A 27682-nucleotide genomic window follows, 5' to 3' on the forward strand; every position below is an offset into this window, starting at 1 on the left:
TACTCTTTTATTAGGTAGGATACTTTTACTATATATACATACATTCATATAAAATATTGTTTGGCACATTTTAAGTGACATGTACATAATATATTGTAAATGTTCTACAACTTGCCATTTTGTTCCATATTTTTGTTAAATTTATTACATGTGCCATTATCATGTTGTTATATTCTGTTCATTTCCATTGCATTTCTACTGACTATGCCATTGTATGAAGGTGCCACAGTAATAATGCAATTGCAAAACTAAGTGGAGTGGGTGATTCTAATTGTACCTGAAGATAAAATCTGATTCAACTCCAGTTGTGGACTCAGTCCAGTTGCTTATTCTAGAGGTACTTTGGGACCTTAGGGGAATTAGGTTATCTTCTTTAGGGAGGCATATTATTTCAAGTGAGAACAACCTAGGAAAGCCACAGAGTTCCCTGATATCTGGACCCACAGCCTCTCTTAATGAGGAATGATTTGGCCTATCAATAACTCTGGAGTTCAAGGATACTATTTATATCTCTAGGAACTTTCTCCTTATGGGTTGCTAGGGAAGTACCGGTACAATAAAATAATACATGCAAAACAGCTTGTATCTAGCTGTTTAGAAAATGATTAAAAAATGGCTCTTGTGGATTTTTAATTAAAGAATTTTAAGATGAATCTTCTATAATTCAGTAACTAATGGAAATGTATAAATGTGATTCTCTATGTCACTTTTTTGTTTTCTCTCTTTATTTGTGATAAACTAAGATAATTGATGGTATTTTATGTTAACAGGTTATATATCTTTACATATCTTTATTGGGCAAGTAGTAGTTAGTTGAAATTAAATGTTTGCTGACATTGAATTGAACCCACACAGTAACTCTAGGAGGTAAGAGTTATTCCCATTTTATAGAATGCTAGAGGTCTGCCACATGAAATTCATGCACGGGTAGGGTCCCTAGGCCTGGCCGGTGATCTGGGCCGATTCGGGCCTTCTGGCTGCCCACTGGGCCTTCATTCTGGCTGCCGGCTGGGGCTTCCCTTTATTCTGCACCACCCCCTGGTGGTCGGCACACATTATAGGGAGTGATCAACATCCAGTCTCCCAGTCAAACTCCTCCCATGGGGACAATTTGTATTATATATATATACACATATACACACACACACACACACACACACACACACACATATATATATACACACACATATATATATATAAAATGCAAATTGTATATATATATAATGCAAATTGTATATATATATGATGCAAATTATATATATATATATATAGTGCAAATTGTCCCCATGGGAGGAGTTTGACTGGGAGACTATATATAGAAGTCCCATTTAGAAGTTAGAACTGGATTTCAAGAGAGCCTGGGGTATGATTGATTGTTAGTATGTTAAAAGACATACTTTGGGGGGGGGGGGTTGAGGACAAATATGTGATACCTTAATCAATAAAGTAATTTTTTTAAAAAAAGACATACTTTGTATGTTACCCCAAGAGTTTTTTTTTTGGTAAAGAGTTGAACCAAACATAAATAACTTTCTTATGGAATTAATGGGGAATGCTTTGAAGATTTTTATTTTTTGAGTTTAAAGTATTATTTAATAAGGATTTGATTTTTAAATTTAGATATAATTGACTTAATTATATTAGTTTCAAGTGCACAACATAATAATTAGATATTGTGAGTTGATCACCACAATAAGTCTGATTAACATCCATCACCACACAGTGCTAGTTTTTCTTCTTGTGATGAAAACTTTTAAGATCTACTCTCTTAGCAACTTTCATATATATAATGCAATAATTCTATCTAAAAAAGAGGGAATATGCAAATTGACTGTCATGCCATCACAAATATGGCGGCGCCCACAACAGAGGCTGGGTTTTCATAACACAAGATGGCTGCACCCACAGTGGAGACCAAGTTCCCGTAATGAGCCTTAAAGAGCAATCAGCAGGAACCTGAGGCTGTATGGCACTGGGCTGGGGCAGGGGATCTGAGGCTGTGCCCCCTGCTGGGTGGGGCTTGACAGGGGACCTCAGGCCGTGCTCCCCCATCTGGTGGGGCTTTATGGGGGACCTCAAGGTGTGTCCCTCGCCCTGGTGCTGGGCCGGAGGAACCTGAGGCTGCACCCTCCACCCTACAGGGCTTGACGGGGAACCTGAGGCTGAGCGCCCCCTCCACGCCCCCTTCTGGCGAGGCTTGACAAGGGTGGAGTCAGCCAAGTCTGGATCTTGCCCAATGGGGGGGGGTTGGCTGGGTCTGGGTCTTGTGTGATTTTGAGGCGCTGCGGGTGGGCGGGGACTTGACTCTGGGTCCTGTGGCACACCCCAGACTCTGACAGGAGCAAGATTTTCATATACATTTTACTAATTTTCTTGCATCTCTGACACTTCTATTATAGAGAAAGGGCAAATAGCAATATTAAAATATTTCCTCTAATTAATCCCCTTTTAATGTGCACGAATTTTGTGCACCAGGCCACTAGTATTAACTATAATCCCCATACTGTATATTATATTATCATGACATTTATTTTTATTATTATTATTTTTAATATATTTCTTTATTGATTTCAGAGAGGAAGGGAGAAGGATAGATAGAAACATCAATGATGAGAGAGAATCATTGATTGGCTGCCTCCTGCATGCTCCCTACTGGGGATCGAGCCCACAACCTGGGCATGTGCCCTTGGCTGGAATCGAACCTGGGATCCTTCAGTCTGCAGGCCGACTCTTTATCCATTGAACCAAACCAGCTAGGGCAACATTTATTTTATAGATGGGAGTTTATGTTTTTTAACTTTTAAAATGTTATTTAATAAGGCTTTGGTTTTGACCAATACTCTTTGGATAAGTATAAGGTATTGTTCTAGTTTTTTTTTTAATTAGTCCTGTCATTGAATTAGAAATTAGGTTGGAAATCTCATTTTGGGGAGGAGGGGAATTATTTGAAAAATAATTCAAAGTAACTGGGTGGAGGGGGACAATTAGGGACATCTATAATACTTCCAACAGTAAAAATAAATTAAAAACTTTAAAGTGAGGAATAAATAAATATTGCTTAGTTAATTATTTAATGAATAGTTTAACTATGAAGTCTCTTCTGGGATTTTTCATTTTTCCTATTGTAAGTGGTGATTAGAAAAAAACCTTAGTAATCAAAATTATGGCAACAAAAATAGTAACACAATTAGAATGGCTGCCATCTGATAATTTAACCCAATTAATGACTTTTACAATATAAGGTGCTTTCTGCTGAGTATGGCTATGGAAAAGCTATGATTTTGTTTTTGGTGATATACAATTTATGCAGTTATAAAAATCAGTATTTTTAGGAATCTTACTAGTCCTTGGTCCTGGGAAAGGAATTGCATTTTGTATAAATGCTACCCTTGGCAAGTTATCTCATTATGTAGATTTGGTCTTTATTTATTGGAAGAGAAATAAGGAAGAAAGGAAAAAAGGAAATAAGGGAGGAAGACATTGCCTTCTTCAGATCCAAATTAAATAATATCCTATCTAATAAAAGAGTAATATGCAAATTGACCGTCACTCCAAGACACAAGATGCCCCCCCATATGGTCAAAGATGGCTGCCCCCATGTAGACACAAGATGGCCGCCACAAGATGGCCTGCAGGGGAGGGCAGTTGTGGGAAGTTAGGGGTGACCAGGCCAACAGAGGAGGGCAGTTGGGGGTGACCAGGCCAGCAAGGGAGGGCAGTTGGGGGGGACCCAGGCCTGCAGGGGAGAATAGTTGGAGGGGACCCAGGCCTGCAGGGGAGGGCAGTTGGGAACCAGCAGTCCTAGATTGTGAGAGGGCAGTCAGACATCCTTCAAGGGGTCCCAGATTGGAGAGGGTGCAGGCTGGGCTGAGGGACACCCCACCCCCCATGCACGAATTTCATGCACTGGGCCTCTAGTAATAAGTATAATAATAAAAAAATCCATGTTTATTGCTTACTATATGCCAGTGTGCTAAATGCCCTACATATAGAGGACTGTAAATTCTTGTTTATGATACTAAAATTCAAAGTTTTTAAAATACACAATTAGCAGTAAGGCCAGGTTTGATCTGTACTCACTGGTGGCAAGAACTGTCCTGAATAGACAATTTTTAATTTATACTCTTTATTTATGCCACGTAAGGTGAATACTATAGACTGTAGAAACACTCTCTTTGATTGTTGTGTTACATAACACATGGTATATGTACTATGTAATCTCTCTAAAAGAAAAATAACTAAGTTCTTATATACAACTATCTAGGAGAATTGGCATTTAAACTTCACATAACCACCCTGGCCAGTGTGTGTAGCTCAGTTTGTTGAGTGTTTTCCCATGAACTGAGAGGTCACTGGTTCAATTCCTGATCAGGGCTCAGACCCTGGTTATAGATTCAATCCCCAGTAAGGGTTGTGCAGGAGGCAGTCAATCAATGTTCAGTTCTCACATCAATGTTGCACTCTCTCTCTAAAAAATCAATAAAAGCATATTTAAAAAAAACACCCTTACATAACCTTATGAGGTTAACACTATTATTATCTTCATTTTATAGAGAACATGATTGAAACAGAGAGGTTAATAAAGGAATATTTATCAATAATGGCTATTTTAAAGCCTGCAATTCTCTGGTTAGAAAATTATTTGAAAAATATTTTTTTTAAAGTGTCATCAGTCTTTATGACAGTTTTTAAATTTACTAGAGGAAAAAGGGGTTTACCATGAATACTTACATGTTAAAACTTCTGGGATATATTATAATACTACTGCTACTATTTCTAGGAAGTTCCAAATGGATTAGAATAAAAATTTAGAAATCTGTTTCTTTTGGGTGGCTCCTACTGCCAAAGTATTATAATGGTTCTCTGCCATGTGGAGTTCCATAATATAATAATAGGGAAATAACAGGGAAGAGCCAGACAGCTCACACTGGGATAATTTCACTGACATCTGGCTTTATTTTTGCTTGTTACATCTTCCAGACCCCACCAACAGTCACTTTATGTAATATATGTTACACATATCTTACTACACTGTAAGAGGTTTCAGAAAAATTGCTTTTGACAACTAATTAGCATTTCCTAAACATATAATACAATATTACTGTGGTACTATATTGCGTGGTACAATATTGGTTTCATTTAATTTAAGGCAATATTACACATCCAATAATTATTATGGACTTTTCAGTGTAGGTATTTATTGAAATTTAAGTTTAAATTGAAATTTTGTCACTTTTTACATCAATTTCAAACATCTTTCTAGAAGTAATAAATACCATATTTACTAGTAACAGTTTTAGTAAGTTTCTTTCAGATTTTAGAGTTTGTGTTTCAATAAATCTTAATTCTGCATAAGCTCATGGAATGATTTGTTGATCTTTGTGCACTGATAATGTCTCATAGATGATGGCCAAGCATTCATAACTGCCTTTAAAGAGAAACTATCAATACCGACTTCCGCAGTACTATGGTCTTTGCCAAAGTTGTTGACTGGTGCTTTTGTTAATTGTGAATGCAGTAAGATCCCATCTTTGCCTTCAGAGGATATCAGGGCAAAAGTTAATGCAGAACATTTTACCCATTTTTGGAGCAGAGGATGGTCTCAAATCACAGTACCACACGGGAAGAAGCCAACTGCCCAGTTGAAGGTGATACTGTTTATAATGCACGTGGTTGCTGTTGTGATAAGCCTCCCAGGAATGTGGAGGAAGGATAATTTAGTTTAATTCAGAGTGCTTTGGAATGTTGCAATTTGCCTTCGTTATCATTGGTATTTAATATGTTTGGATAGAATCACTTTAGATCCATCTGAAAACTGCCAGCGATCTGAAGAAAATCCTTTGGCCTACTGCAATTGTTTGGCCCACTCTTTTTAAATTTTTATTATTTATTTATTTTTAAATTTTATTTATTATTTTTAATCTTTATGGTTGAAAGTATTACATATGTCCCCCTTTCCCCCCCATCAACCCCCATTAGCCCACCCCCACCCTCTGCCCCAGGCCCTCACCACTCCACTGTCTGTGTCCATGGGTTTGTTTGGCCCGCTCTTTGTGTGTAGATGCCTACGTCTTCCCTGCACCTTCACATTGTCACAAATTCAGGTTCACAAATCCGTAGGAATATGAATCTCTATCTTTTCTCTCTCTTTCTTTTCTCTCATGCATGAGTGCATGTAGGTAGGCGCTCTCTCTCTCTCTTTCTCTTTCTCTTAGTTTTTCTTTGTAGGTGTACAGGATACTTCTCTAGTTAAATGGTGTTATTTGATAATTCTTATATTTTGTGGAGAACCATTACCATTTTAAAAGATTCTATTAACATTTTTTTCACCAGTCTAACTTGATGAGGAATTTAAGTCTAGAGAAAGCTATTATTTGTTGAAATCTTACATGTGTTACAACAAGATGAAACCACATGTGAATGACAAGCTACTTGTGTGGTAAGGGCTTATTCACTTAGAAATTTCTTGATCAACTAAAGATGGTCATCAAGATTTTTCAATGAAGGAATATATTCAGAATAGAGAAAATATTCTGTGTCTATTTCTTGCTCTGGGGAAAAATGAGAACTATTGATTGTGACCTTAGAAGGAGAAATCAGCTTTTTCTTAGATATGTTGTGTGTAGTCAGTGAGATTCTCCCACTGAAGAACAAAGAGGGTTAAATAGATAGTATCTATGAGAAACGTGTGTTCTCTTTGAAGTCTCAAAATAAAGTTAATTTCAGGTTTATTTTTTTTCATTAACAAGAAGGAATGGTCAACTTAAGATTGAACAGAGATTGTGACAAAGTGCTAGCTTTTAATGTTGTGTGACTGAATTGGGATGGGAGATTAGATACAAAATAGTTCCTAGAGTTGCTCTAAATTTGTGGTTTCTAAGCATATGCGGAGGTATCCCATGATGCTGCATCAAACTCACAAGAGTATCATGAGATATTTAAAAATTTCAAGAGAAAGACAATAAAACTCAATACCAGTTGATCACCACTGAAGCTTGAGGTAGTTCATAGTTTCAACATTAGATCATGTTACAGTCCTTTTGCTGATGTCATGTCTTTATGGAGTTGGGTTTTTGATGACTTCTTATAGCTAAAAAATGGGGAAAAATTATTAGGCATTTATTTTGGTTTAGGGGTGCCATAAAAAAAATTACCGAAACACTAAGGATACCACGAACAGAGAAAGTTTGGGAACCTTTGCTCTCATTATCTATCTATCTATCTATCTATCTATCTATCTATCTATCTATCTATCTATCTATCTTCTACAATATGTATACATAAATTATATATGTGATATATATTATGCAAATGTATTATGTTAGTGGTTATTAATATTTATATATTTATTATAATATATAGTTTTATAGAAACATTATTGTTAATTTAAGTTCTTGGACTATATTCTCATTGAATCCAGAATATACCTTTCAGAGGTAGACAAGGGTTAGGTTAGAGAGTGAGATACTAGATTCAAGATGAACAGAGAGCCTGAAAGTGACAGTTAGGGAGATCATAAAATTGTGTTTATTCAGGGTATTAGTTTTGTAATTCTTTTTCAAAATTCCCGAGTCTCAGGGTTAGACAGTGAATGAACAATTTCACAGGCAATCTAAGTATCTTGTTTGTCCCTGGTTCTATGAAGTATATAAATTCCTTTGATATGTCAATTCTCCCTAAAAGGGAGAATTCATATTCTAAATTCTAGTTCTTGATGTATTATGGCCTTTGGACAATGGTCGCCATTTTCACCTGTCAAAATGATAATAGTAGTTTCAGACTCTGGATCAGAAGGATGTTTGAAACTCAATATACACCTACTAGTTTCTCATCATTCTCAATGAGAATCATCTGTAAGTACTTGCTCAGCTCTCCCTCTGTCTGCATGGCCCATGACCCTCTTCCCAGCACCAGTTTTGCTTTTTCAATTATGGCTGTCACATGTGATCTGCATGCCGATGAATAGCGGCGGCCTTTGCTCCATGGTGCCGATTAAAATCTGTGTCAGTGGGAGCAGCTTCTGCAAATCTCAAGGTGGCATAGTTCCTTCAAGTCAGCAATTGCAAGCATGAGGGTGACTGTGTCCTTGTGTTGACACTGCTAGCATCTGTCTCCCGTTGTCATTTCTCGGCTCTCTAGGATTCTCTAAGACATTAGACAATGTATAGGTCTTCATTTCATCTCACATAATTATCTCTTGTACATACAAGTCACTCCATACTTAAGACATCTGTTCCTGTGATCTTAAAATATATATCTGATCTATAGTGGCAAATAGGACTAGCTGTGGCTTATACTAATAAGTGGATTCCCAATCTTTCCAAGTGGAATCTTTTTTTAAATGAAAATTTTACACAACTCAAACATATAAACTAGACAAAAGCAGAGTTCGTATGCTTCAAATTAGAACATTAGCAATCATGCTATTTTCTTCAAAAAATATTCTCTCCTTCACCTAAGAAACCTAGGTTTTAGAGGAACACCTTTTAGAAAGGATAGATTAAGATATGTTATTAATAAATGTAGAAAGAGAACTCATCTGATTTTTAGGGAATTTTTTCTATTTATTAAATGTATTAAGCATTTTACTTTTAGCAGCTTATGTAATTTAGAGTTTGGCACAGAGAAGAGGGGCAAACTACAAAATGTGGGCCAAATATGGCCCACTACCTGATTTTGTAAATAAAGTTTTATTGGAACATACATATTGTTTGGGTATTGTCTCAGGATGCTCTCATGCAACATAGCAGATTTGAGAAGAGACTGGATGCCCCACAGAATCTAAAATATTTATTATGTGGTTATTTAAATGAAAAGTTTGCCAGGAAACTATCCCTTGGGGGCCATATGCTTAATACTCTATAAGTAAACAGTATGTATTAAACTATAACCTATGAATTACAAATAAGTGTTTTATACTCAAGTAACCAGTATAGTTTAAATCCAGTTTGTATACTATCTGCACCTTAGAATACATTGGCATTTAAAATTGACATTACATTTTATTTTAATTTTTTTATTTTTGTTCTGATAAAATTTCATCTCCACATTTCCAGTTTACACTTACAAAAACATGAAAGGACTTGTATGCATGCATATGAGCAAAACCAATGGACACAGACAGTGTGTGTGTGGGGGTGAGGGCTTGTGCTTGGGGGAGGGGGTAGTGGGGGAGAGGTCAATGGGGGAAAAAAGGAGACTCATATAATACTTTAAACAATAAAGAAAAAAACCCTGAAAATTTCCTACTGACATTCTCAATTTAAAAAGAGCTTTGCAGATTTTGGGTGTATTGATATGATATGAAAGTTTCTCTGTACTGAGGAAGGAAACTCTCTTCCCCAGTCCAGTCTTTGAATAACTCCAGATCAATGTGTGTATTCAATGTCCTTGCTTTTATCTAATATGAAAAAAGCCAATGTGCTGATAGCTTCTGAAAAGCTTTCCAAGTTGGCCCAAGATGAAATAAACTGTCCTTAAAGTAAAATAAATGGTATCCCACAATGCTATTGATACAATACATGCCATCAAGCATGTCTTTCCATTTTCAATAATACATCATAGCAGAGAGAAAGAGGTTAATAGAAGAATCAGCTTTTACTTTTGAGATCTGAGATTTACTCCAGCTATTTCACTTTTAAAGGAAAGTTCCTCTTAGACCCTATTCTTTAAGAAGTACCAGTAACAGATAATCTAAAAGGTGAAATCATTTGCTAGCTTTCTTCAAAGAAAAGTGCTTATTTAGTTGACTAAGCAAACTATTTCAAATCGACTAAGGGCTTGAACTAAATGTTTGATTTTTTTTTTTTGGATCAATGATAATTTCCATTCTGTGGCTTCAGCATGTAGAAACTGTCAAGTCACAAAATATTATGAAAAATTGAATTCATTGTTTTTAAATATTGTATGGCCTATAAGGTGCCATATTGGACAATAAAAAATTAGAAGGGGAGAAAATAAAATAATGGCAAAATAGAAATAAACGAGTTACCAAATACATAGATATGACTGGAGGAAATTCAAGCATTATATTGGTTAATCAGTTATGCTTGTTAGATAACTCTATGTAGTGCTCTCTGGTAAGGTGCACTAGGGCAATATTTGGAGACATTTGTGTGTGTGTGTGTGTGTGTGTGTGTGTGTGTGTGTATTAAGAGACATGTATGATGATTACATATCTGACACACTCAATGAATGTAGCCAAAGCAATGTGCAATGTGACTGTTTTCAGACTATTTGGAGTTTTACCTTTTTCCACTTAAGAAAATACATTCAGAATGTAGGAGTGATATAGTAATAACCTGCATATATTCTAGTATATCATCGCTTGTGTTAACAGGACTTTTTCAGTTGCAATTGACAGAAATCCAACCTTAAATGGGACTTTATTGGCCCCATGCAATAGAAAGACAGGGTGAAACTGGACACTCTTCTTTTTCCATCGCTCACCTCTGTTTTATCTGTGTTGACTTACTCTCAAGCATTTCTTCTTCTTGGCAAAAATGGCTCTAATAGCGCCAGGTGTATTAAAAGTTCTCAGCAGTAATGATCCTGGAAGAAAAAGAAATCTTTCTTCTCCCCCTGGTATTTTATTTCAATTCTGAAAATCAAGCCTGAAACTGAAGTTCATGCCCTTGTCTGGAATTGAATCCAGGACCCTTCAGTACACAGGCTGATGCTCTATCCACTGAGCCAAACTGGGTAGGGTTCTAAGACTTTTGTAGCACCTATTATGTCTTTTAAATTTCTAACTGTTAAGATCTGACCTGTATAACCAATCACTTCATTTAAAAAGATTGATGCTAAACAAATATCAATTCAGACTATGAATTGGCCTATTTTTGAGACTTACCTGATTTCATAAATTTATGAATGTTTTCATTGATGAAAACTTGAGTATTAAAATGTTATTAAGAATAAAACATTTTTTGTGAATTTAAACCTAATGAAAATAGAATATCTTGTATTTATTTACTCATGGTAGATTTGCTTAAAATTTTTCTTCTCTTAAGGTCTTGGAAACCCAAACTCTGACTCAATTATAAAATTATAGAGTTACCGTATTTTTCTGTGTATAAGATGCTATTTTTTTCTAAAATCGTTAGACTGAAAATCTAGGGGCATCTAATACACGGAAGTCAGCCGAGGAGGGAGCCACAGGGGTGTGTAGCTGCCCATATCTTGTCAAACAGGCTTCCTCCAATCATGAGCCTTATTGTTACTGACGTCAGCTGATGCCTTAATTGGAGGTGGAGGTGGAGAGTGCCAGATGCAATAGGGACTGGAGCATTCTGAACCCATAAAGATGTCAAAAAATAAATAAATACCGGTAAATGATTGTCTTACTTTGCAAAATGCACACTGAATGTAATCAGCTATGCAAAAGAGCATGGAAGTAGAGCTGTAGAGAGACAATTTGGACCTCTTCGCACTGAGTGTATTATCAGACAGTGGAGAAAACAGGAAGAACAACTCCTTAAGATGCCAAAAAAGAAGAAGGCCTTAAGAGGAAAACCAGCAAAATAGGCAAACTTGGAGCGGAGGTTTAAGACTAGGATTATGGAGCAGCGCCAGAGTGGCTTATGTGTGTCAACCAAGCTTATTCAATGTCAGGCAAGAATGTTTGCAAGTGAAATGAACATTGCTGATTTTACAGAAAAGGCAAAATGGTGCTTCAATTTCATGAGGAGAGAAGGGTTGGCCATGAGAACACAAACAAAGTTAACTCAGAAAATATTACCAGTTTATGAGGATGATCTCACATATATAGACAGTGACTCAGAAGACAGCAGTGATACAATAGAAGTTGGAGAAATTGATATGTCTGGAACTAATAGTGATGAAGAAGAGAGCAGGGATGCAACAGAAGCTGAATAAAGTGATATGCTGCATAAATCATAGTACTGGTATATAAACATTACCTGTGGTAATTACTACTAGTAAATAAAAACGTGTTCTGTTTTATGTTTAAAATATTAATTTCTTGATTTTGGGTTGGAAAAGTGGGGGGGGGTGTCATACATGGGGGCATCTTATACACAGAAAAATACACTATATTAACTGAAATGGCCGCGAAGAGTAATTTAATCTACTATACCTCAAGCAACACTACACACAAACCATTTCAGATAGGTGAAACTCTTGTCTGTTTTTAAATTCCACCACCTCTGTAGTGGGTTAAATGGTGGCCCTCAAAGGATATGTCCATGTCCTAATCCTCAGAACCTGTGATTGTGACCTTATTTGGAAATAGGACCTTTGAAGATGTAATCAAGTTAAGAAGAGATCGTACTAGATGAGGGTGGGCCCTAATCTAATGACTAGTGTCCATAAGAGGAGAAAAATTTGGACATAGACACAGATGAGAAAGCCATGTGAGGATAGAGACACACATGAGGAGAATGCCATGTGAACATGGAGGCAGACATTGGATGATGTATCCCTAAGCCAAGGAACACCAAGAATTCTTGGCAACTATCTGAACCCAGGAGAGAAGCATGGAACAGACTTTTCTCCAGAGCCTTTGCAGGGGCACTGCCCTGTCAACACCTTGATTTTGAACTTCTGGGCTCTGGAACAGTGAGAGAATAATTCTTGGTTGTGTTAAGCCACCCATTTTGTGGCAATTTGTTATGGCAGCCAGAGGAAACTAATGCAACCTCTCAATTACTTAGGAAAACATTTTTCCTATTTCACATTTTTTTTGGCCTAAGATTAGCTCTGGATTATTGTCAGTTTTACACATATCCAAATATGCAAAGACAAAAAGGAGAGTTAAGGAAAGTGACCTTGGTGTAGAAGAAGCCTGGTAATCTAAAAGAAGGCCTTTTAAAGCACATTAATATTCTGTAAACAAAATAGTCAAATTCTTTTACTGTAATGCCTCTCCTTTTTGTTCAAAGAACAACAACAACAAAAAGGAAATAAGAAAAGAGAAACTTGGTTCTAGCACTCCTTATTCTTTATTTTTCAACAAAGTTGTATGCATTTTTTTTTTTTTGCTGAAATTACTTTCCAGTTTCTTTAAGCTTAAAAAAAATTCTTGTATTTTACTCAAACCTAATCATGACTTGTGTTCTAGTTCTTTCTAAAAAATTATTAATTACATAAAAATATTGAAGTCCCTCAAATTTTCAAACTATAATGTAATAAGAATTGTTAGTGTAGTGTTATACAGTGCAGATTGTTTGAGTCTTACTTTCAAGAATATTTACTTGCTGGGTCTGATGTAAGGCTCAGCAGTTGGCATTTACTTTTATTCTTTTTTATCAACCCCCTCTCTTGTAATTCTCATGCTAGGATCCATTAGACACACTTTGGAACACATGCTCTAGTCCATCCATCCTGGCTCATCTGATGGCAGTAAGTTCTAGTGAAAAACCAAAGTATCCACACTTTATGTCTCAATTTACATTCAAATTGCATTTTTTCTCCAACTAATTTTTATGAGATTAAGCCTAATTTTTTTCCAGTGATTCTGAGAACCAATGCTTATTTCTAAAGTTTCAAGGCATTTTGTTCTGTTTGTCTGACAGTTTTATTAATTTTCCCTTTTAGGGAGTTAAGGGGGGGATTGGTGGAGAATCTTCCCCAGTCTACAGCTCTCCCAGACATGTCCCATCCTCCCTCCATCATCTCTCCTCCTCTCTCCTGCACTCCCAGTGCTGGAGGGTATGATCTCATTCTTCCAGGGAAGGATTTGACATATGAAAATCACAAATAATTAACTAAATAAACACGTTTTTACTATTATTAGTCCAATGCACAGAAATACGTTTTCATCCTCAGTGTTCTAGGAACGATGTGAATACCACTGGCAGAGAGCAGGATCAGAGACTCATTACGACTCAGTATCTTGACTCTTACTGGGAATCCTGAACTCCATTTTGATTTCCAATTTTTTAATGAAGATAAATGTTTTATTTAGATGCACTGGGATATATTATTTCAGCTGGCTAACATCTGGATGCTTTCTCAGCACATGCTGAAGCCTGCATTTGTAGCGCTGGCTAGTTTGTTCCAGGAACACAAAGTGCTCGTTATTTACCATTGTTATTTTCTCTGACTCGAGAGAAAATTCAGTGCTACAAAAGTGCCAGCTTAAAGGGAACCATGAATTAAAGCTGATAGAGTTCAAAATGCTGATATTCTGATTGTTATCTCCTGGGTTGATCTGAAAATTACTCTTTTTCAGAAGAGCATAAAAGAAAAACCAAGTTAGATTAATTGTACATCCTTTTAAATAGATTATAGCCAGTCATTCATGATTCTAAATTTTCCACTTTTTGGGAACCTCTTGGAATCATAGAATGCATCACTTGACCTTGAAGGGATCTTAGAAGTTAATGGAGTTAGGCCACTCATGTAGTTCAGAGATAGCCTCTGCTAAAATCATTGGTGAAGGTCACCAGGCTCTGTCTGCTTACTGGGCACTATTCATAGGGTCCTTTCCCTGGGTGAAAACCAGCTCCTTCATTGATTTCACTTGAACATAGCTTATTAAATGCCATTTACAAGATGGAAAATGGATGCAATTAATCATTTATTTATTCATTCACACACTCCCCCACCTGGATTACTTTATGGTGAACATGGTATAATATGGTGGACTTTAAAGTCAGACAGACCTGCATTTGATTCCTGACTCTTTCACAAACTTGTTCAAGACATTAAGCTGGTTAAAATTTTAAGCCTAAATTTCTTCATATGTTAACGGGATTTTATTTTATTTTTAAAAAATATATTCTTATTGATTTCAGAGAACAAGGGAGAAGGAGAGAGATAGGAACATCAATGAAGAGAGATATTGATTGGCTGCCTCCTGCACATCCCCTACTAGAGATTGAGCCTGCAACCTGGGCATGTTCCCTGACTTGGAATTGAACCATGACCTCCTAGTTCATAGGTCAGTGTTCTACCACTGAGCCACACTAGAAAGAAATTTTTAAAATGATTATTTAATTGAATGATATTTTTAAAAATATGCCTTCCCCCCTAATGTATGTTATACATTCATGGTACTACTATCCAATATATTCTCACAAACACAAGTCAGAGGACAAGCAGTTTTATGAAACCAAACCCACAGATGGGATTGTTGAGAGGACTGGGGTGGTAGAAAACATAAAAGAGATAGTAGGCTACACAGCCTCTGTGAGTTTCTGAGATCCAACTTCATTTATTTATACTCAACAAATATTTGTTAATCACCTAAATTTTGATGATTACTGTGCTGATCCCAAGGATAGTGAGAAGCAGAGAAATATGGCCCTGCTGTCATGAAACTTCAATGTAAAGAAGGAATCAGATAGTAAACAAATAGTTACATAATTAATACTAAATATATTAGCAGTGTGATGAATGTGATGAAGAAGAAGAACATAAAAAGAGTGACTGTTATATTCCATTTCATAACCTTTTTTAATGATGGTGAGAATGGTCTCCATAAGTACACTGCTATTGTAATTTTCCTCTTAAAGGAAAATACCAGCCCAATGTTTTAAAATTAAGGTAACTGTATTATTTATTATTCAAACAAGTTAACTATGCCAGGATAACAGGCACAAAACAGAACTAATGGTTACTGTCTTTAAAGTGGCAGTAGGGAGAGGATTCAAAGTAAATGAATGATAATAAGGACAATAATAAATTTGTATGGCAAGCAAACAGTGTTATTCCTATGACAAATCAAGAGGTAAAAAGAAGAATTGTTTAGATAAATCCAATGGGTTATAATTAAGACTAATAGCAAGAACTGAAATAAAAGAAAAATTGAGTTAACTAAATACCAAGAAAAAATTTCTAACACCCAAGACTGATTATAAAAGATACTCTCAGGGGAAGGTATTTTAGCCATGTGAGCTGAAATATTGAAAATTAAAATGGAGAACAGGTATCTTATATAATAAAAGGCTAATATGCAAATCAACCGAAGGGCGGAATGACTGGTTGCTATGATGCGCACTGACCACCAGGAGGCAGATGCTATATGCAGGAGCTGCCCCCCTGGTAGTCAGTGCACTCCCATAGGGCAATTGCCGCTTAGCCAGAAGCCCTGAGACGGGCTCATGGCAGGCGAGCGCAGTGGTGGTGGTGGGAGCCTCTCCCGCCTCTGAGGCAGCGCTTAGGATGTCTGACTGATGGCTTAAGCCATCAGTCAGACATCCCCCAGGGCTCCTGGACTGCGAGAGGGCACAGGTCGGGCTGAGGGACCCCCCTGAGTACACAAATTTATGCACCAGGCCTCTAGTGATATCCTATCTAATAAAAGGGTAATATGCAAATTAACCATCACTCTGTCACAAATATGGCAGCTCCCAGTCCTCTCAGCCCTGCAGGAGTCCCCCAGTCCCAGGTGGGCGGCTGCTGAGAGCAGGCAGCGTAAGCGGCCTGGCGGAATGCTTGTTTCGTTGCCACGCCCAGCTCTGGCCGGTGCCCCGGAGCCGGAGCAGACACGGACAGGGATGGGGGGCCAACCCGTTTCCTGCAGAAGCAGCGCGGGTCCCTCCTGCCTCCCGCAGAAGCTGCACGACTTCCTTGGAAACCGTGCGGCTCCCGGCGGTGTCCTGCAGTTCCGGCCAGCTCCCATGGAAGTGGCGGGCAGCCTACTGAGTGCGATATCGCACGATGGGCTACTAGTGTGTGTATATGTATATATAATAGAGGACTGGTACAAATTTGTGCATCAGTGGGGTCACTTGGCCTGGCCTGTGGGATCGGGCCAAAACTGGCTCTCTGACATTCCCTGAGGGATTCCAGATTGTGAGAGGGCACAGGCCAGGCTAAGGGACCCCACTGGTGCATGATCAGGGCCGGGGAGGGATGTGGGAGGTTGGCCAGCCGGGGAGGGACCATGGGAGGGCTCCAGGGTGTGTCCAGCCCATCTCCCTCAGTCCTGATCAGCCGGACCCCAGCACCAAGCTAACTTACTGGTCGGAGCATCTGCCCCCTGGTGGTCAGTGCACATCATAGCAAGCGGTTGAGCGGCCTTAGCATATCATTAGCATATTATGCTTTGATTGATTGAATGGACGACTGGACAGCCAGATACTTAGCATATTAGGCTTTTATTATATAAGATTATATAAGATATACTGTAAGAAATATGCCTTCACCATGAAAAGATATTTGAACTAAGAGTTCTTTTTTACCTCTAATTCTTAATGTCCTTGAGAAGCTCCAAAGTTTCTTTTTCTTTTCCTTCCTTCCTTCCTTCCTTCCTTCCTTCCTTCCTTCCTTCCTTCCTTCCTTCTGGCAAAGGGCCCATCTTAGTCTTTGTGGTCATTAATCTCACTTGAAGTACCGAATATCCTGACATCAAGCATTGGCACAACTTAGATCCTATCATTGTTTAAATCTGTTCACTCTATTTCTGCCTGAAAAAAGCACAGTCTATGGCTAAAAGGCCCAAGAGTTTTTTCTTAAAAGACTAACTTATAAAGACATAATTTAAATGAATGTCTTCATTGGGTGCCATAGAAAGACCAATCTGAGATATCCTATCTCGTTTAAAAAAGCAAGGAAAACTGTTTTTTTCTGGAGTAGAATCCAGGGCAAGACAGAATTCTAGCTTCTAGAAATATAATCCTTTTAATTTTGGAAGAATCAAAATTCATTTAGCCTAAAATATTTAGAAGCTTGTCTCAGTTACTCTGTTAGTGTAAACTTGGCCTCCTCCGTGCTAGCAAGAAGCTTTGGCAGCCAAATTAAGTAGTGCTGTGACTCAGTGTAAGGTGTTCTGTCCACCGTGGGGAGGAGAGGACGCAGAAGCCAGAGGCACTGACCTCAAATGGAGCATCTGATCCTTAAAGATCCCCTGGTATTCGTTGTCAGGTATGTCAGCTGGATTTCAGTTCAGATAATTACATTTTGCTTGTCTGATGCCCCTAGCAGTTTCAAGTGGGATCTTCATTTCTCATCAGAAATTGCTCTGCATGTGGAGCTGAGCTTAATTAAACTGCCACGTGGTAGTCCACATGTGGTGTTTGTTTCAGTGGTCAGGGAAGTGATCTCTCTATAGATCCATGCCAGTCATAGTGCTCAGGCTTGCATTCTTTTCAGGGAATTTTCTGATCAAAGATCCTCAGTCAAATAATAATAAATATAAATCTATCTTTAAGCAAGAAAGATTAATTTAGAAATGAAAGACGATAAGGTGGTTTTGTTGAGAATAAATCTGTTCACTCTGTTTCTGCTTACTAAAACATATATTTGTATTAGTAAGCTGAATTTCAAGATGGCTACTCAGTATGTTGTCCAGTGGATTAATTTAGTTTGCACTGTCTATGCCTGCTCCTTTATATAAGAATCTTGGGATCAATTCATCTTGGTAGAAAATGTGAATGATGGGAAGATTTCAGGCAACTCACTGACTTTCATTCCAAGAATTTGGGAGAACTTGGATGATTAAATGGTCAGAGAATCCTCAGACACATTTTCTTTATTTTACACTTACTGAAAACATTCTCAGTTGAACAATTTAATTATATGGAAATAAGGTTTAGTATCCAGATGTAAACCACCCAAGGCAAGAACTGTATTGAACTAAAGGCCAGTATCACACCTCAGAACTTTTATTGTTCTTTTAAGTAGATTTGATTATGCTTTTTATGTGTATATTATAATTCTATCTTAGAAAATTTTTAAAAACATAATTACTTGGGGAATGCAAAGGCCCCTCAGTGTTAGTTCAAATAACTATGGTTGCAAAGGTAATTTGTTGTAAGAATAAGTTATGCAACATTGCACACTTGAATGTTTTTAAACAGACATGCAATGCATAAATTTTGCTTTTTATCTATTTCTTGGCTCCTTCTATGTGGGAATTCTTAACCTAAGCATCTAGCATATGTTGAAGAAAGTTTAGCATTTATGTTTTACCCACTGCCAGGTTGGTTATGAGAACAAAAATTCATAATATAGCTGCTTCTGTCAAGAGCTGAGAATGAACTTGAGGAGTTCCCAGAGTCAGCAAAGATGTTAATTAGTAGATAATTCAGACCAGCTAAGTAGACTATAAATGAATCCTTTTATTGTTTATTTTCCCCTTTCTACAAATCGTTTCCTCATTTAAGTCAAGAAGGAAATAGAAGGCTGAGAACTTTGGCTGGAAATGGCTTTTTCAAAGCATTTCTCATAAGTGAGAAAAGGAACTGGGGGTTGCCAGCTTCTGTAGGAAGAGCTATGTATCCACTACCACACAGAGATGAAAGAGCCACATTTTCCAGTGGATTTTTCTGGGATTGGAATTACAAAGAGTGATGAATTTAAAAGGTCAGCAGTTGATGCTTGTTTTTTAATGTAGTTCTGGCTGGGAAGTGGTATGTTCAGAGAATAGAACTCTGACGGTGAATTCTAAGTCTTCCACAGAAATAACACCAGAACAAAAAATCTGAAGAAAGAAATAGTGGATCCATTACATTTATTAAATCATCAATTTGCTATACAGGCATATTTGTTTTATTATGTTTCACAGAAATTGTGTTTTTTTACAAATTGACGGTTAGGCCCTCCACCAGCTAAGAGATTACAACTGGCTGAAGGCTCAGTTAGCATAAGGTGGTTAGCATTTTTTTTTTTTAGCAATAATGTATTTTTAATGAGGGTATGTACATTTTTAAAGACATAATGCTGTTATTGCACACTCAATAGACTATAGTATAACTTAAAAATAAATTTTATATGCCCTGGGGAACCAAAAAATTTGTGTGCCTTGCTTTATTGTGGTAATTGCTACATTTTGGTGGTTTGGAACCAAACCTGCAATATCTCTGAGGTACGCCTGTACCAAAATCTGTTAATCCATTTGGTAATCTCTTAAGTGGATTTCATTTAACTCCTGAAACATATAACATGAGCAACTTTTTTTTTTCCCTCAGAGCATGAAGTAGCATAACAATTAATCCATATATTTCTCTTCTCTTTCTCTTGCTAATGTCAGAAGTTTTATTAGATATGCTACATATTATTCACCTTAGGCATATGCCTTAGACTTTGTTTCTACAGTTTTAATAGCTTTTGTTCTAAAAAGATCTGACCCCTTTTTCTTTTGTCTTTTCTAAAGAAGAGAACATGATACAGTGAAAAGACGCATCAGTCATGAGTTAGGAGAACTTAGATTCTCATTCTAGCTGTGTCACTAGTTAAGAGTATGATATTGTTCAAGTAATTGATCTTTAATTGTTTCATATTTCTTCTTCTGGGAAGATTTAATGATTGTGCTTTTTAAACTTGAAAAAATTTCTTTAAGTAGAGACACTTCTTGAAGTTGGGAGGAAGCCATGAAAATTTGGCTGACAGTGACTCTATATTCGATTGTCAAAAGGTATGCAAAGTCTGCTCTGGTCTTGCTCTGTACAACCTATCACTATACAAAAGTCCCTGCAGTACCCTAAAGATGAGGTGCAAAGTGTGACACATGAGGATGTACTCTACACTCCCAGGAAATTTGAGTTTTCTCATTTACACAGACAGAAATCTGGGGAACATGTGTGGGAAAGGATATTAAGGGTGTGGACAATGGTAGAAGGAACATAAAGTTGGGTCAGGCTGGATTTATTGACATGGGCTCGCTAAGCAGACATTCCACATTTAATGTTGCAGCTCCGAGAGTTAGAAAGGGGCTCAAACAATTTGTTTTGTTAGTTGTCTGTAATATGGACCAAAAGGTAGACCACAGTGGGTGAGTTAAAAATGCTGGATCTGTCTTTGTTTAATGTAGAGGAAGAAATTCACAGGCTTAGGGAGATCAGAATGTTAGAATGGATCTGTCATTTAAGACACAGTCGTCCACCCTGGGAGGGTACAGGAGGCATACCTTTCACCGTGACTGTGAGAAATGAATTGTGAGGGGAGCCCCAGTATCTTGTAAGAGCTCTATGATCACTCTTCTCTATAGGTCCCACTTTGCAGTGGCAACTGGGGGCACCCAATTAGGAGACCTAAATGCAGTGGAAGCAATTGGATCCCTGGATAGTAGAAGTCAAACAGTTAGAGAAACCCTCTTAAAAGATAATTCAGATCATGGCACATCTATGCTCAAAATTTCCCAGTGGCTTTCCTATCATGCAGAAAGCCAAAGTCCTTTTTATTACCTACAAGGCTCTACACACCTTCCTTCCACCCTGGTGTGCTTCCACTCCTGGCACATCTCCTGCTCCTCCTATCTCCCCCTTGCTTCAGCCATAGGGACTTGTCTGTTATTCCTGGAACTGGCCGAGCAGGCTTCCATATCAACACCTTTGCACTTGTTCTCTCTGCTTAGAGGCATCTTCCCCAATTTGCATGGTTTCCTCCCAACTTTTTTTTCAGGTTTTTACTCAAAGGTCTCTCTGAACACATAATAATCTGACCACTCAGTGTATATCCTATATAATAAAAGGCTAATATGCAAATTGTCCCCTCAACCAGGAGTTCGACCAGCAGGCTGGCCGGACCCCACCCATGCACGAATTCATGCACCGGGCCTCTAATATATATACTGAGTGGCCAGATTATTATGCGTTCAGAGATCATAATAATCTGGCCACTCAGTGTACTTTAACTTGCTATCCTATCTAAAATGGCAAAACCCATCATTCCCAAATTCTTATGTCTTCCTTGCTTTGTTTTTCTCCTTAGCACTTATATCCAACAGACAATACATTTTAATTTATCTTTAAAGTTCTGTCTCTCCTACTAGAATGTGAGCTCCAGGAAGACAGGGTTTTTGTATCTCCAGCACCAAAGTAAGGCCTAGCACATTAAAGATGCTCCGTAAATCTTTGTTAAATAAGTGGATTAATAAGTGCCTTCAAATATTAAGGACATTTTGTATGTTGTTTTCACTTTTGTGACTAACTCTGTAAGTGGTGGTCTCAAACCCATGCCACAGATGTCTTCATTCTTTCAGTCAGTGGGTAATATGAACTGTACTTGTAAATAAACTTTATATCACTTTACACAGAGTCTACACAGAGAAACCTTTACTTCTCCAGGTAAGGAAATAAAATGTGCTTTGTATATTTTTCAATGGATATCTTTGAAAACACATTTTAGTTTAGCTATCTACTAGTAATTAGTCTTCAAATTCCACTCCTGTGAAAGTATATAATTAATATAAAATAAAGTGAGGCTAAATTGCTTATACCTAATAGTGTTCTATGTGCTTAACAAATGTTAAGCACAGCTTGTCAAGTGAAAAGAAAGGAGCAGAAGGCTGGAGTAAAAAGTGTAGTTTCCATATGTGGTTAACCTACTTCTCATTTACGTTTCGACAGCTGCATGTGTCATTACAATCGTCCACACAAGTTCAAAGCCAAGAATAATGTTATTCTCAGATAACGTTTTTCTCTACTTGGGAAGTAATAGAAAAACATCACAAAGATGCCACCAAGATCTTTGAACATAACACATTAAAGAAACCAAGAACCTAAACTTACTATATTATGACAAGTAGCTAAATTGTACTGTAGTAACAGATGAAGAAATATTAGTTTTCAAACTAAACCAAAGTGGTGAATTAGGTTTTTCAGAGCTTTTTAACTACTCAGTTTCTGCTGTTTTTGATAACTTACTTGTGGCACAAAATGAAATATGGTTCATTTATTATTTTCTAATTATTTTAGACAAAAATATTTGATAGCAGTAGTATGAGTCATTATAGATTAAGAGAATAGTGACCATTAGTGAGGTGTTTTCCTGTTGAATTTCAAGGTAAACCTTTGAACAGCGAGGGTTAATATATATATTTATATGTTTAGAGAAAGAGAGAGAGAGAGATTGGTTTTTGTAGCTGCATATATAAATATATATATTAACCTGGAGTTGGTTCTCCCAAGATGCTTCTCAGGGTGGTTATTACTTGAGTTGATTTGTAATGATCCAGAAATTCGCCCTCAGCTTTCTAGACTCAACAGCCTGTTTCTCAACATTCTGAAAGTGGTTTTCCTCTCAGGGAGAGACTTACACTACAAACTCAAAACCCTGACGTATAAACAGAATGGGCAATTTATTAAGCTGCACTAATATTTTAGCTCCTTATAGGGAAGCTACGTGCAAAGCCAAACTGCCCAGGAGTTTGCTCAGTGAGTAGTTGTGGAGTTAGGGTCATGATTTGAATGTTTTGAGATACAAACCAAGGGAGCCTATTGCACCTGATATCCACTGATTTAAAGCTGAGACCTTAGGCCAATGTAACATTTCACCTGCTTTTGACTTTGAAATCTTTCTCTTTGCTGCATGGCTAATATATTTTTTTTAGTTGTGTTATACACTTCTTTAAATAACTTTTGCACTATTTCTGCTTTGAATCATTATGGATTGAATTTACCATTTATTTTTCATAGAAAAATATTATTTCCTTAATTTTAAAGTTCTTTTAGGTAGAGGGAATGCAGCTATAAAAACCAATCTCTCTCTTTCTCTTTCTCTCTCTTTTTCTAAACATATAAATATATATATATTAAAGATAAGCTGAGAAATTTGTCTATTAATTAATTTATGGATCTGGTTTATTATCGGCCTAGTATTTAAAGAGTTTTGGAGATGCTGCCTTCTAGATAGAGTTTGAAAAAAAAGCAACTTACTTTGCTTGTGGCTCCTGAATGATCACAGATTTTCTATTGGATCAGAGATTACTCTGCTATTTTAAGCTAAACTTTCATCTGCAGGTGGGCAAAGATGTAGGTGGTATACTTTTAATAAACATTACTAAAGTAGCTGTAGTTACATATACCCACTCTGGCCTTTCTTTGACTTACTGAATACTAGCTAACTGGACCCAACAGCCCAATGCTAATCACTTTATGTTGTAGTCCAGTTGCCAGCTATCTGGACATCCTCCAGTCTCAGCCAGTGGCGGACACATGATCCCTTGATATTTAAATAAAAATGGCTTGAAGTTCCAATGTGCCCCTAACAAAATTAATGGCAATTTCTCCTAGTCACCTTTTCCTGTAAATTCCTTTTTCCTTGAAGTTTTTATTTTTCTTGGGTCTTGCCACTACCAGCTGTGGCCTCCTTGCTTGTCCATGTCATTGGAATGCAGCCACTTTTCACTTCCTCAAACACCACTCATATAATATAGTAAGAGGCATGTTACTGATGATTTGTAGGTCATTTGACAGGTCAGGAGAGCTGCATTTAAGAACAGTTATTTCCTATAAAAATAAAAAAAATACTCATAAAGAGAAAAAACCTAAAATTTCAAAGCAAAGACAGCAGGTTCAGAGCTAAAGACAAAACAAAACACAAAAAAACCCTAGTTATTTCCTTAGTTGTTTAAAGTGTACAGCATAGTCCAACATTAAAAAAAAAATCTTAACAGCAAATATTAAACATCCCTGCGTCTAACCTTCAGGCATCCCTTTTCCAGAGGCAGTGCTTAGAGACGGCCTCTCTCTTTAGATCCCAGGCCCTGCCTTTTTCTCTGGCTGGTCTGGCTTCTCCCTCATGCTCTCTCGAGTCTACAGTACTCTGCCCTCCTCTATATTGCTGCTCCTAATTCCCTCCTTCTTGGGCTACTGTTGAAAACCCAAATTTACTTTTATGTAGTAAAAGTTAAATTTTTTCAGCCTCCAACAATCCTGAGTATGTGTGGAGAGCTGTCCTTTTACAACCAAAGTCAGCAAGTTGATTTGCCTATAAAATAGAGTCTTTTTCTGAGGAATTCTGCAGCCGATAGTCATTGGCACCAATTTAATGGAATAGGCATCCCCGACTTGGGGTGTGGTGAAGAAGGGAACTTTATTTAGTGTCAACAGCTCAGTGGTAATGTGAAAAGAGCACTGCTGTGGAACAGCGGACAGTGCGGCTGTGAAAACAGCATAGATGTTAGGCTGCTGGGCCAGGCCCCTCTTCAGCGAGGCAGCTCCATTCCTCCACGGTCCACTCCCCTCGGCTCCTCTGTGCTCCCGCAGGTCTGTCTTCGTGTTCCAGCTCCACCCAGGGAAACACAACCTTGGGTGGAAAGTTTCTTCCCCAAGCCAGAGGGGAGTTGGCTTATATAAACAGAAGTCCTGGCCGTTGATTGGTCAGAATAGGCTGCTCAGCTTAGTCAGAGCTGCACAGCTCCAATGGGATGGGGAAAGCCTCAGTCCTATTGGTTGAAATAGGATTCCAGGAACCCCCTTTTAAGGGCTGGCTCTGCCGCAGAAACAGGGCAGGCAGGCAGTTTAGTGCTGAGGTGTCTCCACCAAAAGCAGTTTGTGTGACAGGTCTCTCTGCAGAAACAGCTGCTAGGCTCTTTACTTTTTTTAAAAATTTGAGCCCAGTTAGCCACCAGGAGCCCCTCTTAGTCCTCAGGATTTACCCTCTGTGCCCTTTGTATGCCCAAACCATACAGTGAGTTTAGTGTCAAAGCCAAGCATGACTGCAGGTGTGCTAAACCCCAAATGGGGCATGTTTAACCGATCTGTGGTGAAACGGGATGTTTCTTGATCCCTACTAGGCTTTTGCTTATTTGGGAGTCCTAAAACTGAACCAACATATTCTCCCAGCCCTGTTGATAAATATGTGCAAAAAGATTTACACTTCGTTGTAGAAGAGAGTCCAAAACTTTCTTTAACGTGTTACTCAAAATGTACTTATTTGTTTATATGTTGTGGGATCCATATAGGATTTTGATATGTTTGTAGGAATAGTAAAAATCAGAAAACAGCTGAAAATATTCTTTACTGACTCTTAATAGTGATGATGTTATCCTGTGGTTATTTTTTAAAAATATATTTATATTGATTCCAGAGAGGAAGGGAGAGGGAGAGAGAGATAGAAACATCAATATTGAAAGAGAATCATTGATTGGCTGCCTCCTGCCCACCCCTAACTGGGGATCGAGCCTGCAACCCAGGCATGTGCCCTTGACTGGAATCAATCCTGGGACCCTTCAGTCCGCAGGCTAACACTCTATCCACTGAGCCAAACCAGCTAGGGCTCCTGTGGTTATTTTTAAATCTTATCTTCTGCCAAAAGATCTTAAGTACATAATAATCATTATTAGTCTCTTCTTTGCATCCAAGGGATCTTAGAAACCCTTTCTGAGCTCAGGACAAAAGATAAACATTTCTCCCCTGGTTTTCTATGATGTGGTAAACTGGAAAAAAAAAAAAAAAAGAGGAAGCAGAAGAGAAAAGGAAATGCTGTTCCCTAAGGCTGAATGGTACCAGCTAATAAAACATGCATTTTATTATTGAGCCTTGATTCAGCAGGGGTTGCTGGTTACCCAGTGGAGTTTAGATACACTCCATTCTCAAATTGCTGGATGGTGACTTGTGAGCCTCAGGGAGGAAAGGGGTTAGGATACCATAATGTGATTGGGGAAATATACACCATCCAATCAATTAATGAAAAGTTCATTGAGATAGGTGAGCTAACCCATATTATGTAAAGAAACAATATGATTGGAAAGGATCTGGGGAGAAATTAAGTTTTTATCTTGGGCAAATACAATCTCACATCCGAAGGAAACCTCCCTGCATGCATTCAAAAGTTTGCCTCAGGGAGCTACTTAGATAGCAAGGGGGTTGGAGTAGAAAAAGTAATTTCAACATTGGCAACCAAAGGGAGTTATTTTGTTGTTGTGGAGTTTTGGCTATAATTTGGGGGCATTTGAAGGGCCTCTATAATGAGTCAAATTATAAAACATTTAGAGAAGTGCTTGCAAAATACTTTTTAGAAAAATTGAGGTATTCTTTTCCAAGAGAACATTTCCCCATGTTTCAATAATGCACATTCAGTTCATTGGCATACTTTGCGCTAAATTACTACCAGTTTTTATTAAAAACTAATTTTCAGACTTTTATCATTCCAACATCTGGAACATTGTGCATTTGAACTTGCATTTTTCTGTAGGCAGGTAATCTAATTATAATAATTACATTATGGAAATTTATTACCTTCTCCTTTGTTACTCATAATTTATTTACTTGCTTTTGTAGCTAAAAGTAAACTGTTCAAAGTCAGAGAGCAGTAAGAAAGCATTTTCCAATCGCATTGCTGTGTGGGTATATAATGCAGGGGTGGGTGGGGAACCTTTTTCTGCCCAGGGTCATTCGGATATTTGTAGCATCATTCAAGGGCCATACAAAAAGTTATCAACTTAAAAACTAGCCTGCTATATTTGGTCAAACATTTAATTAATGCGCCACTAATGCCTTGGCAAGGCCAGACCAAATGATTTCTCAGGCTTTAACCACCCCAAGATTAGAATATAAATTCTCGTCCATTTTTGAATATCTGGACAACAAGCCAAATTCTATAAAGGTATTATGAGAATGGAAAACCCCATAATATTTAAAGTGGAAACATAAGGAAAGAAGCATTTTTGGTGTCTGTTTCTATGTTATTCCTTTTTGTTATGATCAACTCAAGCCCCTTTTCTCTATTTCTATTTAAAAGTGAGTTATTAAACCAAGATGGCGGCATAGGTTAAACACCTAACCTGCAGCCGGGCACAACAATTTCAAAAATACAACTAGAGGTCAGAACGGACATCGTCCAGAACCACAGGAGAGCTGGCGGACTGAAATGCCCACAGCTGGGGGGAAGGAGAAGGCCACGGGGACAGTCGGGGGAGCCGTAAAAACCTGAGGTATGGAGAAACGGGCGGAGACACGAGCACACGCGCCTGCGGGGAGGATGGAACCGGAGAGGAGGGGGCGGCTGATGACCTGGCCGGAGTTCACTGGCAGGAAGGAGATAAAGGCTC

Source organism: Eptesicus fuscus, chromosome 6, assembly GCF_027574615.1.
Source record: "Eptesicus fuscus isolate TK198812 chromosome 6, DD_ASM_mEF_20220401, whole genome shotgun sequence".
In the NCBI taxonomy this organism is placed as follows: Eukaryota; Metazoa; Chordata; class Mammalia; order Chiroptera; family Vespertilionidae; genus Eptesicus; species Eptesicus fuscus.